This window comes from Oncorhynchus masou, chromosome 28 (genome assembly GCF_036934945.1).
Source record: "Oncorhynchus masou masou isolate Uvic2021 chromosome 28, UVic_Omas_1.1, whole genome shotgun sequence".
Taxonomy (NCBI): Eukaryota; Metazoa; Chordata; class Actinopteri; order Salmoniformes; family Salmonidae; genus Oncorhynchus; species Oncorhynchus masou.
In genome coordinates, this window is record NC_088239.1 from 4,687,516 (window position 1) to 4,704,901 (window position 17,386).

General features: G+C 45.2%; 1 pseudogene; it reads left to right on the forward strand.

Moving 5' to 3' along the window:
* Window positions 1-232: 232 nt before the first annotated feature.
* The window catches only part of LOC135518477 (transient receptor potential cation channel subfamily A member 1-like), an 84,408-nt pseudogene continuing 67,254 nt past the window's right edge, over window positions 233-17,386 (forward strand).

Genomic DNA, 17,386 nt, shown 5'->3' on the forward strand with positions numbered 1-17,386 from the left:
TGCTGGGGGAGATAAAATGTATCTTCCACATTTAACCCAACCCCTCTGAATCAGAGAAGTGCGGGGAGCTTCCTAAATCAACATCCATGTATTTGGGGCCCGGGGAACAGTGGTTTAAATGCCTTGCAGGAGTATGTGTATATGTGTTATCCTGAGTGCACATGCATGTGTTGCTGACATCATTCTATCCTTCTTCCATTCAGTGATTTTTTCTGCATTGGATTGTGCAACCTCTAAACGGGTCCCCCATGCAGCTCACCAAGGAAGTGGCACGGCAGAACAGTTCCTATAAGTGTGTGATTGAAGATGCAACAACATCTCATCAACTCATTGAAAAAACAGACGTCATGCTGGCAGCTTTAAACCTGTTTGAGGTTAGTACAAGTTCCAACGCATTACTGGTCATTGAAATGTGTGTTTAAAATATGAAATGTGTCTTTGGCTTGTCAAGGATCACAAAAGAGGAGGGGGAGGGGAGTGGGAGAGGGAGGGGGAGTGGGAGGGGAGAGGGAGTGGGAGGGAGTGGGAGGGGAGAGAGGGAGGGGGGAGGGAGTGGGAGGGGAGAGAGGGGGAGTGGGAGGGAGGGAGTGGGAGGGGAGAGGGAGGAGGGAGTGGGAGGGGAGAGGGGAGGAGGGAGAGAGGGGAGAGGGAGGGAGTGGGAGGGAAGAGAGAGGGGGAGGGAGGGGAGGGAGAGGGAGGGAGTGGGAGGGGAGAGAGGGGGAGAGGGAGGGAGGGAGTGGGGGAGGGGAGAGGGAGGGGAGGAGTGGGAGGAGAGGGAGGGAGAGGGAGGGGAGGGGAGAGGGGGGGGGAGGGGGGAGAGGGAGGGAGGGGAGGGAGAGGGGAGAGGGGGGAGGGGGGGAGGGGGAGGGGAGAGGGAGGAGTGGGAGGGGAGAGAGAGGGAGGGGGAGGGAGGGAGGGAGAGGGGAGAGGGGAGGGGAGGGAGAGGGAGGGGAGAGAGAGGGGAGAGGGAGGGGAGGAGAGGGAGGGGAGAGGGAGGGGAGGAGAGAGGGGGAGAGAGGGAGAGGGGGAGGGGAGGGAGGGAGGGAGTGGGAGGGAGAGAGAGGGAGAGGGAGGGAGAGAGGGGGAGAGAGGGAGGGAGAGGGAGGGAGGGAGTGGGAGGGGGGGGAGAGAGAGGGAGAGGGAGGGAGGGAGTGGGAGGGGAGGAGAGGGGAGTGGGAGGGGAGGGAGAGGGGAGGGGGGAGGGAGGGGGAGGGAGGGAGTGGGAGGGGGAGGGGAGGGGAGGGAGGGAGGGAGTGGGAGGGGGAGGGGAGGGGGAGAGGAGGGAGGGAGGGGAGGGGGAGGGAGGGAGGGAGTGGGAGGGGAGGAGAGGGGAGAGGGAGGGGAGGGAGGGGAGGAGAGGGGAGAGGGAGGGAGGGGGAGGGAGGGGAGAGGAGGGGGAGGGAGGGAGGGAGGGGAGAGGGGGAGGGGGAGAGAGAGGGGAGAGGGAGCGGGGAGAGGGAGGGAGGGAGGGGAGGGAGGGAGGGGGAGGGAGAGGAGAGGGGGAGAGGGAGGGAGGGAGTGAGGGAGAGGGAGGTAGGGAGTGGGGAGGGAGGGGAGAGAGGGGAGAGGGAGTGGGAGGGAGAGGGAGGGAGGGAGTGGGAGGGGGGAGAGAGGGAGGGGTGGGAGGGAGGGGGTGGGAGGGGGGAGGGAGAGGGAGGGAGGGGGAGAGGGAGGGGAGGGAGGGGAGGGAGGGGAGGGAGTGGGAGGGAGGAGGAGGGAGGGAGGGAGGGAGTGGGAGGGGAGAGGGGGAGAGGGAGGGGAGGGAGGGAGAGGGAGGGAGGAGTGGGAGGGGGGAGGGAGGGAGGGGAGGGAGGAGGGAGGGGAGAGGGAGGGGAGAGAGGGGAGGGGGAGGGAGGGAGGGAGAGGGAGGGAGGAGGGAGGGAGGGAGAGGGAGAGGGAGGGGAGAGGGGGGAGGGGAGGGAGGGGAGGGGGAGAGGGAGGGGAGGGAGAGGGGGAGAGAGAGGGGAGGGAGGGAGGGAGAGGGAGGGAGGGAGTGGGAGGGGAGAGAGAGGGGGAGAGGGAGTGAGGGAGAGGGAGGTAGGGGAGTGGGAGGGGGGAGAGGGGAGAGGGGAGTGAGGGAGAGGGAGGTAGGGAGTGGGAGGGGAGAGACAGGGGAGAGGGGGGAGGGAGTGGGAGGGGAGAGAGAGGGGAGAGTGAGGGAGGGAGGGAGGGAGAGGGAGGTTGGTGAGAGGGAGAGGGAGGGAGGGAGTGGGAGGGGAGAGAGGGAGAGGGAGGGAGGGAGTGGGAGGGGGAGGAGAGGGAGGGAGGAGAGGGGAGGGAGGGAGGGGAGGGATGGGAGTGAGAGGGAGGGGAGAGGGATGGAGGGAGTTTTAGGGGAGAGAGAGGGGAGAGGGGGAGTGGGAGGGGAGAGAGAGGGGAGAGGGAGGGAGGGAGTGGGAGGGGAGAGAGAGGGAAGGGGAGGGAGGGAGTGGGAGGGGAGAGAGAGGGGAGAGGGAGTGAGGGAGAGGGAGGTAGGGAGTGGGAGGGGAGAGAGAGGGGGAGGGAGGTGAGGGAGAGGAGGTAGGGAGTGGGAGGGAGAGAGCGGGAGAGGGAGGGGGAGGGAGTGGGAGGGGAGAGAGAGGGGAGAGGAGGGAGGGAGGGAGGGAGAGGGAGGTTGAGTGAGAGGGGAGAGGGAGGGAGGGAGGGGGAGGGGAGAGAGGGGGAGAGGGAGGGGAGGGGGAGGGAGGGAGAGAGAGGGAAGAGGGAGGGAGGGAGTGGGAGGGGGAGAGAGAGGGGAGAGGGAGGGAGGGAGGGAGAGGGATGGGAGGAGAGGGAGGGGAGAGGGATGGAGGGAGAGGGAGGGGAGAGAGAGGGGGAGGGGGAGTGGGAGGGAGAGAGAGGGGAGAGGGAGGGAGGGGAGTGGGAGGGGAGAGATCGGAGAGAGAAGGGAGGGAGGGAGGGATTGGGAGGGGAGAGAGAGGGAGGGTAGGTGGGAGTGATTGAATGAGTGGGAGGGAAGTGGGAAATGAGGGGAGAAAGAAATAAAGAAAATAAAGAAGGATGTATGGCACTTTTTCTAAACATTTACAGAACATCTGCAATCCTCTCACCTCAGGTTGTATAAAATAGGTAATCCACAGTTAAACCCCATCCAATCATAGGCCACACCTCCACGACACCCCCACAGGGAACCAAAGACCCAGAACAAAGTTGGGCCTCTTTGGTTATGTTATCTTTGTTGCTGTTGTTTTGCTGTACTCAGCATTTTTCACTGCTTATTCAGGAAGGAAACTGAACCTTTCCATTCCAATACCTGTTGTCCTCAAAGCCTCTCGATATGAGGACTTAGGATCTGATACAAACGTGCAGAAATAGGAAATGTCATGTCATAAAATACATACAAATCTTTCAGTTTACCTGAATTGACTGAAGGGAAATGGAATTAAGCCTTTCCATACCTCTGTCCCATTGGTTCCTTACCTCTGTCCCCATTTGTTCCTTACCTCTGTCCCATCGGTTCCATACCTCTGTCCCATCGGTTCCTTACCTCTGTCCCCATCTGTTCCTTACCTCTGTCCCATCGGTTCCATACCTCTGTCCCCATCGGTTCCTAACCTCTGTCCCCTTCGGTTCCTAACCTCTGTCCCCTTCGGTTCCTAACCTCTGTCCCCATCTGTTCCTAACCTCTGCCCCCATCGGTTCCTAACCTCTGTCCCCATCGATTCCTTACCTCTGTCCCCATCGATTCCTTACCTCTGTCCCCATCGATTCCTAACCTCTGTCCCCATCGGTTCCATACCTCTGTCCCCATCGGTTCCTAACCTCTGTCCCCATCGGTTCCATACCTCTGTCCCCATCGGTTCCTAACCTCTGTCCCCATCTGTTCCTTACCTCTGTCCCCATCTGTTCCATACCTCGGTTTACCTCTGTCCCATCGGTTCCTTACCTCTGTCCCCATCGGTTCCTAACCTCTGTCCCCATCGGTTCCTAACCTCTGTCCCCATCTGTTCCATACCTCGGTTCCATACCTCTGTCCCCATCGGTTCCTTACCTCTGTCCCCATCGGTTCCTAACCTCTGTCCCCATCTGTTCCATCAGTGGGCCTCTGTCCCCATCGGTTCCATACCTCTGTCCCCATCGGTTCCACCACCTCTGTCCCCACAGTCAGAGATGGTGAGGCTCCAAACACACCCAGCATCACAGTCAGAGATGGTGAGGCTCCACACACACCCAGCATCATGGGTTCCTAACCTCTGTCCCCATCTGTTCCTTACCTCTGTCCCCATCTGTTCCTTACCTCTGTCCCCATCTGTTCCTAACCTCTGCATCCCATCGGTTCCATCACCAGAGATCTGAGGTCCCCATCAGAGATGGTTCCAAACACACACCTAGCATCCAGTCTGTCCCCATCAGAGATGGTTCCTAACACCCTGTCCCCATGGTGAGGTTCCACAAGCATCACAGTCTGTCCATCCAGTCAGAGATGGTTCCTAACCTCTGTCCCAGAGATGGTTCCTAACCTCTGTCCCCATCGGTTCCTAACCTCTGCATCCCAGTCAGGATTCCTCCAAAAACACACCCAGCATGTCAGAGATGGGCTCCACACACACCCAGCATCAGTCAGGATGGTGAGGTCCCAGCATCACAGTCAGAGATGGTGAGGAGGAACCCAGCATCACAGTGATGGTGGGAACAGGATCACAGTCAGAGATGGTGAGGCAGCTCTCTGGTCCACCACGCATCACAGCTGGTGCAGGAAACACCTCTGTTATCAGGTTCATCTGCAGCATCACAGTCAGAGATGGTGAGGCTCCACACACACCCAGCATCACAGTCAGAGATGGTGAGGCTCCACACACACCCAGCATCACAGTCAGAGATGGTGAGGCTCCACACACACCCAGCATCACAGTCAGAGATGGTGAGGCTCCACACACACCCAGCATCACAGTCAGAGATGGTGAGGCTCCACACACACCCAGCATCACAGTCAGAGATGGTGCTCCACACACACCCAGCATCACAGCTCCACACACACCCAGCATCACAGTCAGAGATGGTGAGGCTCCACACACACCCAGCATCACAGTCAGAGATGGTGAGGCTCCGCTCAGCGCCATGACATTCTAGGGGTCTTGCATCCCAAACGGCACCCTATTCCCTATGGAGTGTACTTCTTTCGACCAGGGTCCATAGGGTTCTGGTTAAAAGTAGTGCACTATATTTGGAATATGACCCTATTTGGGACGCACACTAGAACATGGTTGTTCAACTTAGTTCTGTATTACTTATCCTTTTCCTCTGGTTAATTGTGTGTGTGTGTGTGTGTGTGTGTGTGTGTGTGTGTGTGTGTGTGTGTGTGTGTGTGTGTGTGTGTGTGTGTGTGTGTGTGTACCGTCATTGTGCGTGTGTGTATGCATCTGTTTATGCGTGTGTCTGTTTATCCCGTGACTGTGTGTGGATGCATATGTCTCCTACCTCTGTCCTCCCCAGAGTGGAACCTGTATGATGACGAGGGGTCTATGCCGCTGCATTGGGCCGTGGAGAGGAACCAGCCAGAGAGCTGCAGGGCTCTGTTAGAGCTGGGGGCTGAACCCAACGTCCTCAACAAGGCCTTGATGTCTCCTCTACACCTGGCGGTCAGCCATCAACACAACCACCTGGTCAAGGTGAGACGCTGTGAGCCTCTATCAGATCATACCTTCCCCTTCCAAAACCCTCCTGATTTACCATTCTCTCAGGGGAACATGTATGAATTTATGGTTGGATCAGAATCACAATTAAAATCATTGACCAGTACGGAGAATTAAGCAAAACCACAAGTCCAAATCCCTATCTCTATTAATGGCTAATTTAGGAAAGGGACGATTTTAGCTAGCTAGCCATCGGAGGACAGTGACACAACGAGATGCAACAATTCCTCTGTCAATGAGGTTTGGCTTCTGAAGCAATGGGATTGATGTGAAGCCAAATCCAATCTGGCTTCACTTGACACTTTTTTGTTGTTGGGTGAAAACCAATCACAGCTGAGCTCACTCAGTTTAGCTCACCGCTGATTGGGTATTATTTTAATAAAATTTGTATCAAGGGTGGACAAAAGGGTGGACAAATTCTCACTGGCCTCCCTTGCATTCAATGCTGCGTGCGACAACAACGTCATACTCTTTTTGACCAGACAGAATCAAGTAGATGGGTTACACATGCTGAGACAGAGGGAGCGCTGTTTCGTTCTCTCGGATTCTCTCGGATGTCTCTGGTGAGCTACATTCAGCCTCTTGCAAATTGAAGGACATGTATGAAACACAGAGAGACAAAATATATATTATTTGTATGTGTTTTTATTTTATATGTGTCACGCCCTGGTCGAAGTATGTTGTGTTTGTCTTCATTTATTGGTCAGGCCAGGGTGTAGCATGGGTTTTTGTATATGGTGTGTTTGTATTGGGATTGTAGCTTAGTGGGGTGTTCTAGTTAAGTCTATGGCTGTCTGAAGTGGTTCTCAATCAGAGGCAGGTGTTTATCGTTGTCTCTGATTGGGCACCATATTTAGGCAGCCATATTCTTTGAGTGTTTCGTGGGTGATTGTCCTTAGTGTCCTGATGTCCTTGTTCTGTGTTTATTGGCACCAGTATTAGGCTGTTTCGGTTTTCGTTACGTTTATTGTTTTGTAGAGTTTGTATTTAGATTCGTGTTGCTTCAGTTTAATAAACATGGATCGTAATCTACACGCCGCATTTTGGTCCGACTCTCCTTCCCACCTATAAAGCCGTAACAATGGGTACATGGGTATGGGTACATTTTTGTGAGGCCTTCCCGGAACTGATTTTAATAAGTTGGCTGTTAAAACCTCTTATGGCTGGAGGTAGTATTGAGTAGCTTGGATGAATAAGGTGCCCAGAGGTGCCCAGAGTAACCTGCCTGCTTCTCAGTCCCAGTGGCGATTATATGCATATTACTAATATATTTTGTATAGAAAACACTCTGAAGTTTCTACAACTGTTTGAATGATGTCTGTGAGTATAACAGAACTCATATGGCAGGCAAAAACCTGAGGAAAAAATCCAACCAGGAAGTGAGAAATCTGAGGTTGGTCGTTCAACTCATTCCCTGTTGAAAATACAGTGGGATATTTGTCTTGTTGCACTTCCTACAGCTTCCACTAGATGTCAACAGTCTTGAGAACCTTGTTTGATGCTTCTACTGTGAAGTGGGGCCGAATGAGAGGGGATTGAGTAAGAGGTCTGCCAGAATGCCTTGAGCTCATGATGCTCGTTCACGTGAGTATTAGCTCGCGTTCAATTGCATTTCTGAAGACAAAGGAATTCTCTGGTTGGAACATTATTGAAGTTGTTTCTACAGACTGTAACGGAACTTTTTGACATTTCATCTGCTCCTAGTGAACGCGCTTCGTGAGTTTGGATTTGTTTACAAAACACGCTAACAAAAGTAGCTATTTGAACATAAATGGTGGACATTATCATACAAAACACAAATTTATTGTGGAACTTGGATTCCTGGGAGTGCATTCTGATGTATTTGAACTTTGTTTTGTAGTTTGAAGATCATCAAAGGTAAGTTAATATTTATAATGTTATTTCTGAATTCTGTTGACTGCACAATATGGCGGCTATCTTTTCGGCCTCTTAGCGCTGTACTCAGATTATTGCATGGTGTGCTTTTTCCGTAAAGCTTTTTTGAAGTCTGACACAGCGGTTGCATTAAGAAGTGTATCTAAAGTTCCATAACACTTGTATTTTTATCAACATTTATGATGAGTATTTCTGAAAATTGATGTGGCTCTCTGCAAAAACACCCAATGTTTTTGGAACCACTGAACATAACGCGCCAATGTATAATGAGATTGTTGGATATAAATATGAACTTTATCGAACAAAACATACATATATTGTGTAACATGAAGTCCTATGAGTGTCATCTGATGAAGATCATCAAAGGTTAGTGATTCATTTTATCTCTATTTCTGATTTTTGTGACTCCTCTCTTTGGCTGAAAAAATTGCTGTGTTTTTCTGTGACTTGGCTCTGACCTAACAAAATCCTTTGTGGTACTTTTGCCGTAAAGCCTATTTGAAATCGGACACTGTGGTGGGGTTAACAAGAAGTCTATCTTTAAAATGGTGTGAAATACTTCTATTTCTAAGGAATTTTAACTATGGGATTTCTGTTGTTTTGAATTTGTACTTTCACTGGGTGTTGTCATATCGATCCCATTAGCGGGATCTCAAGCCTTAAGAAGTTTTAAAATAATTAAATTAATTGACTGTTGCCTCCCATTTAAGTTGATTCTGGCGGTAATGATGTTTGTATTTTATGAAATTATTAGGTGGAGGTTGCTGGCTACAAGGATATCTTCAACCTAGCCTTTGCTATAGAGTTAGAGAAAAAAGTTGAGGAAAAAATAACTTAAAACATGTTTTGTTTTTTTCACCTGAAACAATATATTTATCCCGTCTTGAATGAAAATGTCCACCATCTTGCGTTACAAACACTACACTTGTACGTTCAGCAGAGGGGAAAGACTCCGTAAAGATGATATAGTGCATGATGAAAATACGTCACGATGTAAACAGGACATAATGCCACGTTCAGAACCACTGGAACAGGGAACTTGGAAATCTCTCTCTGACTTCAATCTCTCTCTGACTTCAATCTCTCTCTGACTTCAATCTCTCTCTGACTTCAATCTCTCTCTGACTTCAATCTCTCTCTGACTTCAATCTCTCTCTGACTTCAATCTCTGACTTCAATCTCTGACTTCAATCTCTGACTTCAATCTCTGACTTCAATCTCTGACTTCAATCTCTGACTTCAATCTCTGACTTCAATCTCTGACTTCAATCTCTCTCTGACTTCAATCTCTCTCTGACTTCAAGACTACTGGGAACTCGGGGGAAGAAAACGAGATCTGACTTGGAAAAATAGTTTTTAACGGTCATCCAAATCGGAATTCAAACTTGGGAACTTTGGACTCTTTCTAGAGCTTTCCGACCTAAAGATCAATGACGTCATGATTTGACCTTGTATTTTTCAGTTTCCAGTTTGTCTTGATATGACGAGGGCCCGTATCCACAAAACGTCTCAGAAAAATTCTAAGCAATGATTTTTTTGTTGTTGTCTTGAAACAGGTTTTAAAAATTCCTAGGAGTTGTTTTTAGGATGATGTAAAATCACTGACCTGACAAAAATCAAGTCATGAACGTTTTTTTCAGCTGGTAATCACGACAGTTTGAGGTAATGCAAAGGAAAGATAGTGATGGCGCTCATCGATATTGTTGTAAATTGGGGGAAAACCAATCACGGTGAGGCATCGCCAGCTGTGAACTCTACATGTTGCTTCAGACAACCACAGTGAATGTGACGGTACATCAAATTTTTCAATAGTAAAACATTTGAAAATGTTTTCATCTAACACGATCACTTTGTCTACTCTTAATTATTGCCTAATATGTTGGCATGCAGAATGTTTTTTTCTGATGGATGTTAACTTCCTGCGTCGAGCAATCCCGGATCCGGGATTCTATTTATAGCCTCAAGCTCATTAGCATAATGCAACGTTAACTATTCATGAAAATTGCAAATGAAATTAAATAAATATATTTGCTCTCAAGCTTAGACTTTTGTTAACAACACTGTCATCTCAGATTTTCAAAATATGCTTTTCAACCATAGCTAAACAAGCATTTGTGTAAGAGTATTGATAGCTAGCATAGCTATAAGCCTAGAATTCAGCCAGCAACATTTTCACAAAAACAAGAAAATCATTCAAATAAAATAATTTACCAATGAAGAACTTTAGATGTTGTCAATGAGAAGACTCTCAGTTAGATAGCAAATGTTCAGTTTTTCAAAAAAATATTATTTGTGTAGGACAAATCGCTCCGTTTTGTTCACGTTTGGCTATGAAAAAAACCTGTATCCAGTTATAGCCTCAAGCTCATTAGCATAACGTAACGTTAACTATTTATGAAAATCGCAAATGAAATGAAATGAATGTGCTAGCTCTCAAGCTTAGACTTTTGTTAACCTGTTGATGCTAACAACGCTGTATTTCATTTTTGGATGAAAATGCGTTCCCGTTTTAAACAAGATATTTTGTCACAAAAAGATGCTCGACTATGCATATAATTGATAGCTTTCGAAAGAAAACACTCTGACGTGTCCAGAACTACCAAGATATTTTCTGTGCGTGCCCTAGAACGTGAGCTTCAGGCAAAACCAAGATGAGACGGCATCAGCAGGATTTTTGAGGCTCTGTTTTCCATTGTCTCCTTATATGTTTGTGAATGAGAGGAATGAGTTACCTTTCAAATGTTCAGTTTTTCCCCAAGGTTCTTTGTGCATTGTGACGTATTTTAGGTAGATCATTGGAAGATTGACCATAAGAGACCACATTTACCAGGTGTTAACTCCGGTGTCCTCGCTGAAATTGGTGCGCAAAGGCAGCTGCCAGTATTTTTCCATGGGATACAGAGAGGAAATCAAGCTCCATGTGCATATTGAAGAGATATGTGAAAAAACACCTTCATTGATTCCAAACAACGTTTGCCATGTCTCCGATATTATCTAGTTCGGAAAAATCGCTTTGTAGGTGACTGAATTTTGAAGCCAGACGCAATATAGAAACGGACATTTCTCCTACACACACGCTTTCAGGAAAAACTGCGCATTTGGTATGTGGTCAGAGTCTCCTCATTGAAAACATCAGAAGCTCTTCAAAGGTAAATGATTTTATTTATTTGGTTATCTGGTTTTTGTGAAAATGTTGTCACATTCACAGCCATATGACACAATGAAAAACAGACTCAAAATGCTAAGCTAGCTTTGCATACTCTTACACAAATTAGTCAATTTCTATGGTTCAAAAGCATATTTTCAAAATCTGAGATGACAGTGTTGTTAAGAAAAGTCAGCTTGAGAGCAGACATTATTTTCATTTTATTTGCATTTTCAGAAATCGTTAACGTTGTTTGCTAATGAGCCTGAGGCTTTATCACGATCCCGGATCCGGGATGGGGAGTTCCACACTGTCATCTCAGATTTTCAAAATATGCTTTTGAAAAGCAAAACAAGCATTTGTGATCTAAAATTTAGCATAGCATTTAGCGGGCAACATTTGCACAAAAACCAGAAAAGGATTCAAATAAAATCATTTACCTTTGAAGAACTTCGGATGTTTTCAATGAGGAGACTCTCAGTTACATAGCAAATGTTCAGTTTTTCCTGAAAGATTCTTTGTGTAGGAGAAATCGTCTCCGTTTTGTACATCAGTCATTTGGGTGAAAAAAATGTGAAATTCAGTCATCAAAACGGCGAACTGTTTTCCAAATTAACTCCATAATTCAACAAATCACGCAAACGCTGTTTAGAATCAATCCTCAATGTGTTTTTCACATATCTCTTCATTGATATACTCGTGGTAGTCTCCTTTCTCCGGTGAATCGCAAAAAGATGCAGTTGAAGATGAAGCACCAATCAACAGAGGACACCGGTCGGACAATGCAAATGTAGTCTCTTATGGTCAATCTTCCAATGATATGCCTACAAATACGTCACAATGCTGCAGACACCTTGGGGAAACGATAGACAGGGCAGGCTCATTCCTGTCACATTCACAGCCATATAAGGACACAATGAAAAACAGAGCCTCAAAAATCCTGCTCATTTCCTGGTTGCAGTTTCATCTTGGTTTTGCCTGTAGCTTCTGTTCTGGGGCACAGCAATATCTTTGCAGTTCTGGAAACGTCAGAGTGTTTTCCTTCCAAAGCTATCAATTATATGCATAGTCGAGCATCTTTTTGTGACAAAATATTGCTCTTAAAACGTGCACGTCTTTTTATCCAAAAATGAAATAGCGCACCCATAGATTTAACAGGTTAAAAGCTGAATTTTGACAATAATTTCTTTATATCAACACACTCGTCACTCCCGTTTAACGACTCTGTAGTAGGCATCAAGTCATTTGCTGATAATGTTGAACACAATGTGACATTCAACGTTTAAAAGGCGTATCATTTTCTTCTAACACATTTAACAACATCACGCTACCACTTTCCCCAAGGGCACCCCCCCCACGCTCAACTCAAAAGATGGCGCACAGAATGCAAAAATATTCCTTGAAATATTTAACCTCCACACATCAACAAGTCCAATAGCTCAAATGAAAGATAAACACCTTGTTCATCTACCCAGTGAATCAGATTTTTTTTATGTTTTACGGCGAAAACATAGCACATATGTATATCAAACCACGACAAAGACACATACAATATGTAGCCATTTTGTCAAGCAAAAGATGCAATCACAAACGCAGGATGAAAAGTAAAATAATTCACTAACCTTTTGAAAATCTTCATCAGATGACAGTAATAGGACATGTTACACAGTACATTTATGTTTCTTTCAATAATATGCAATTTATATCCATAAATCTCCATTTACATTGAGCCATGTTCAAAAAATGCTACAGAAATGTACGGAGAAATTATAGATAGCTCCGCCAGATAACAGCAATACACATCATAAACTTTGACTAAATATACATGTTCTACATATAGTTAGAAAGATACACTTCTTCTTAATTCAATCGCTTAGTCACATTTCTTTTTAATGACTTACAGCTGTAATCGCAGCAAAAGGTGGCGCTACAAAGTATTAACTTAAGGGGGCTGAATAATTTTGCACGCCCAATTTTTTCAGTTTTTGATTTGTTAAAAAAGTTTGAAATATCCAATAAATGTCATTCCATTTCATGATTGTATCCCACTTGTTGTTGTTTCTTCACAAAAAAATACAGTTTTATATCTTTGTTTGAAGCCTGAAATGTGGCAAAAGGTCGCAAAGTTCAAGGGGGGCGAATACTTTCGCAAGGCACTGTAAGTGCAGAATCAAGCTTTAGGATGTTATTAACGTGCAAAACAATTGGCGATTCGACTGGACAAAAGCAGCTCCTCTCAGGCAATCTGGAACGAAGGAATGATTGTGTACCATTCGCGCCAGAACGCGCGTCTATTTTGTTGCGACACCTAGTATTTTGGCTGCCAGAAGGTCAAGCTCGCGGGATTTTCTCCATTACTCGCTCTATTGAAAGAACACATCCCGCCGAAGACACAGAAACTGATCCCAGATCCGTAGCTGGTTGGGAAGGGTGGGGGCGATGACGTCAAAGTTGGCCCAACTTTCCTGATGAGAGAGAGAGTTTGGGAGAATTTTTTAACGGTTTTAGAAGCTTTAGAGTGTTTTCTATTTAATAATAATTATTATATGCATATATTAGCAATTTTGGACAGATTTTCTTTCTGTTTACTATGGGCACGCAATTCCTCCAAAGGGGGCAGTATTGTGCGTAGCCTTAACAGGTTTTAAAGTTAAAATACTCCCTAGATGCCTTCAGTTGCCTAATTTATAGGCATGCCATATTAAGACATTTTTAGCAATGTGATGTTGCGCTCCAAATGGTAACATGACAACATGATGTACATTTGAAGTAGGACGTTTACGTAAACCTTAGCCAAACTTTAAACTCAGTTTTTCACAATTCCTGACATTTAATCCCAGTAAAAATTCCCTTTTTTTAGGTCACTCAGGATCACCACTTTATTTTAATTTAAGAATGTGAAATGTCAGAATAATAGTAGAGAGGATGATTTAGTTCAGCTTTTATTTCTTTCATCCCATTCCCAGTGGGTCAGAAGTTTACATGCATTCAATTAGTATTTGGTAGCATTGCCTTTAAATTGTTGAATTTGTGTCAAACATTTCGGGTTGCCTTCATGCTCGCACATGCTTTTTAAGTTTTGCTCACAAATGTTCTATAGTATTGAGGTCAGGGCTTTGTGATGGACAGTTCAATATCTTGACCTTAAGCCATTTTGTCACAACCTTGGAAGTATGCTTGGGGTCATTGTCCATTTGGAAGACCCATTTGCGACCAAGCTTTGACTTCCTGACTGATGTCTTGAGATGTTTTCCCCATAATTTTCCTCACTCATGATGTCATCTATTTATTATGTTTCCCCATAATCTTTCTTCCTGATATGCTATCTATTATCATCAGACCTTCCTGCAGCAAAGCACCCCCACAACATGATGCTGCAACCACCGTGCTTCACTGTTGGGATGGTGTTCTTCGGCTTGCAAGCCTCCCTTTTTTTTTTTTTTTTACCTTTATTTAACCAGGCAAGTCAGTTAAGAACAAATTCTTATTTTCAATGACGGCCTGGGAACAGTGGGTTAACTGCCTGTTCAGGGCAGAACGACAGATTTTGTGCCTTGTCAGATCGGGGGTTTGAACTCTCAACCTTCCGGTTACTAGTCCAACGCTCTAACCACTAGGCTACACTCCCGCCCCCTCTTTTTCCTCCAAACATAACGATGGTCATTGTGGCCAAACAGTTCTATTTTTGTTTCATCAGACCAGAGGAAATGTCTCCAAAAAGTACGATCTTTGTCCCCATGTGCAGTTGCCAACCATAGTCTGTTTTTTATGGCATTTTTGGAGCAGTAGCTTCTTCCTTGCTAAGTGGCCTTTCAGGTTATGTCGATATAGGACTCATTTTACTGTGGATATAGATACTTTTGCACCTGGTCCTCCAGCATCTTCACAAGGTGCTTTGCTGTTATTATGGGATTGATTTGCACTTTTCGCACCAAAGTATGTTCATCCCTAGGAGACAGAACACATCTCCTTCTTGAGTGGTGTGATGGCTGCGTGATCCCATGGTGTTTATAGTTGCGTACTATTGTTTGTATTGTTTGTACAGATGAATGAAATTGTTCCCAAGGATGAACCAGACTTTTGATTTTCCCACGATGTCAAGCAAAGAGGCACTGAGTTTGAAGGTAGTCCTTGAAATACATCCACAAGTACACCTCCAATTGACTCAAATTATGTCAGTTAGCCTATCAGAAGCTTCTAAAGCCATGATATAATTTTCTGGGATTTTCCAAGCTGTTTAAAGGCACAGTCAACTTAGTGTATGTAAACTTCTGACCCACTGGAACTGCTACAGTGAATTGTAAGTGAAATAATCTGTCAGTAAACAATTGTTGGAAAAATAACTTGTGTCATGCACAAAGTAGATGTCCTAACCGACTTGCCAAAACTATAGTTTGTTAACAACACATTTGTGGAGTGGTTGAAAAACAAGTTTTAATTACTCCAACCCAAGTGGATGGACACTTCCAACTTCAACTGTAGGAAATTACAAACCTGTGGAAAAAACATGTTTATTAATTGTCATGGAAATGTCCTGTATTTACCAAATCATGAGCGCAAACCACACATGTCAGAGTTATCATAAAATCCATCTTTAAATATATGAGCTCCATCACAACCCTGTGACTCTCAGATCAATTCAGTGTCTATAAATGAATTCTCTGAGAGTCCTTACACATTGCAACTGAGATCCTTTATAGCAAAGACACACATAGCCAGAAAGCATTGGCCATAATTTATCGTCCAGCTTTGTCTCCTAAATTATGTTATTTTCTCAAACTCAGAACCTAAACAAACCCTCACATCAACAGGCATATATCAAATCTTTCCTATCTTGACAAGATCACAGAGACACACTGACTGGCACACAGACATTGTGGAGCCAAGAGATACACACTTGACCTCTCCCCTCTCTCCGGCCCAAGCAACTTAGTCTTGACAGAGAACAGATACTGCAACCCCGCCACAGTATTATACAAAAATAACATTCTGATGAGAAGTAACTTACAAACATATGATGAATATAAAACATCTTACCTATGTTACCAACTAATTCTGATTTTTCCCCAACATAATTTACCTAGAGGTTATAAATATTTAGGCTTATAGTTGTGAAACAGGCTTCATGTCAAAATATCAAGAGATACTGTTCCATGTAGGTGTAGATTATTTATAGATTCTGTTCCATGTAGGTGTAGATTATTTATAGATACTGTTCCATGTAGGTCTAGATTATTTATAGATTCTGTTCCATGTAGGTCTAGATTATTTATAGATTCTGTTCCATGTAGGTGTAGATTATTTGTAGATACTGTTCCATGTAGGTGTAGATTATTTATAGATCCTGTTCCATGTAGGTCTAGATTATTTATAGATCCTGTTCCATGTAGGTCTAGATTATTTATAGATTCTGTTCCATGTAGGTCTAGATTATTTATAGATTCTGTTCCATGTAGGTCTAGATTATTTATAGATTCTGTTCCATGTAGGTCTAGATTATTTATAGATTCTGTTCCATGTAGGTCTAGATTATTTATAGATTCTGTTCCATGTAGGTCTAGATTATTTATAGATTCTGTTCCATGTAGGTCTAGATTATTTATAGATTCTGTTCCATGTAGGTCTAGATTATTTATAGATACTGTTCCATGTAGGTCTAGATTATTTATACCTTCTGTTCCATGTAGGTCTAGATTATTTATAGATACTGTTCCATGTAGGTCTAGATTATTTATACCTTCTGTTCCATGTAGGTGTAGATTATTTATACCTTCTGTTCCATGTAGGTGTAGATTATTTATAGATTCTGTTCCATGTAGGTGTAGATTATTTATAGATTCTGTTCCATGTAGGTCTAGATTATTTATAGATTCTGTTCCATGTAGGTGTAGATTATTTATAGATTCTGTTCCATGTAGGTGTAGATTATTTATACCTTCTGTTCCATGTAGGTGTAGATTATTTATAGATTCTGTTCCATGTAGGTCTAGATTATTTATAGATACTGTTACATATAGAAATATCAAAACATTGTTTTCAACAACTCTAAAGCAATTGTCTGAGGAACCCATGTGCCGGTAGTGCGGTCACCACAACTGCCCTGCTTACGATAAATGTTCTATTCTGAGATGCCTTGTGGATATGGTCCCAGATTTCAGTCACTCTTTAACTCTCCCCACCAGCACTGCCTGAAATTGCAACTTTAGAGCATGTTTTTAGGGACACAACTCAGATATTTCCCCTCCCACCTCAGATATTGCCCCTCCCTGTGGGAGATTGAGTGTGGGAGATTGAGTGTGGGAGATTGAGTGTGGGAGATTGAGTGTGGGAGATTGAGTGTGGGAGATTGAGTGTGGGAGACTGAGTGTGGCTGGGGAAACCTGAATAGAAAGGGTTCAGCCACAGCCACACACTGCGCTAAAGATGATTGAACATGAGAACCCTTGGCTCCAGGACCGTGTTTAGCTCCAGGACCTTGTTGACTCTATGACCTTGTCAGCCTTTCTGTTGTATGTTCTGGGGTGACGATACCAGCTGTCCCTGTGTCAGGAAGCCGAGAGCGGAGAGAGTATTTATGTATCACTGAAGGCCTCATTATTCCTTTGTGTGCGTGTAGCTCCTGTTGTCCCACTATAAGACAGAGTCGAACCTAGAAGGATGTCTGGGCAACACTCCTGTCATGTTAGCCTGCTCCATCAACAACACTGAGGCT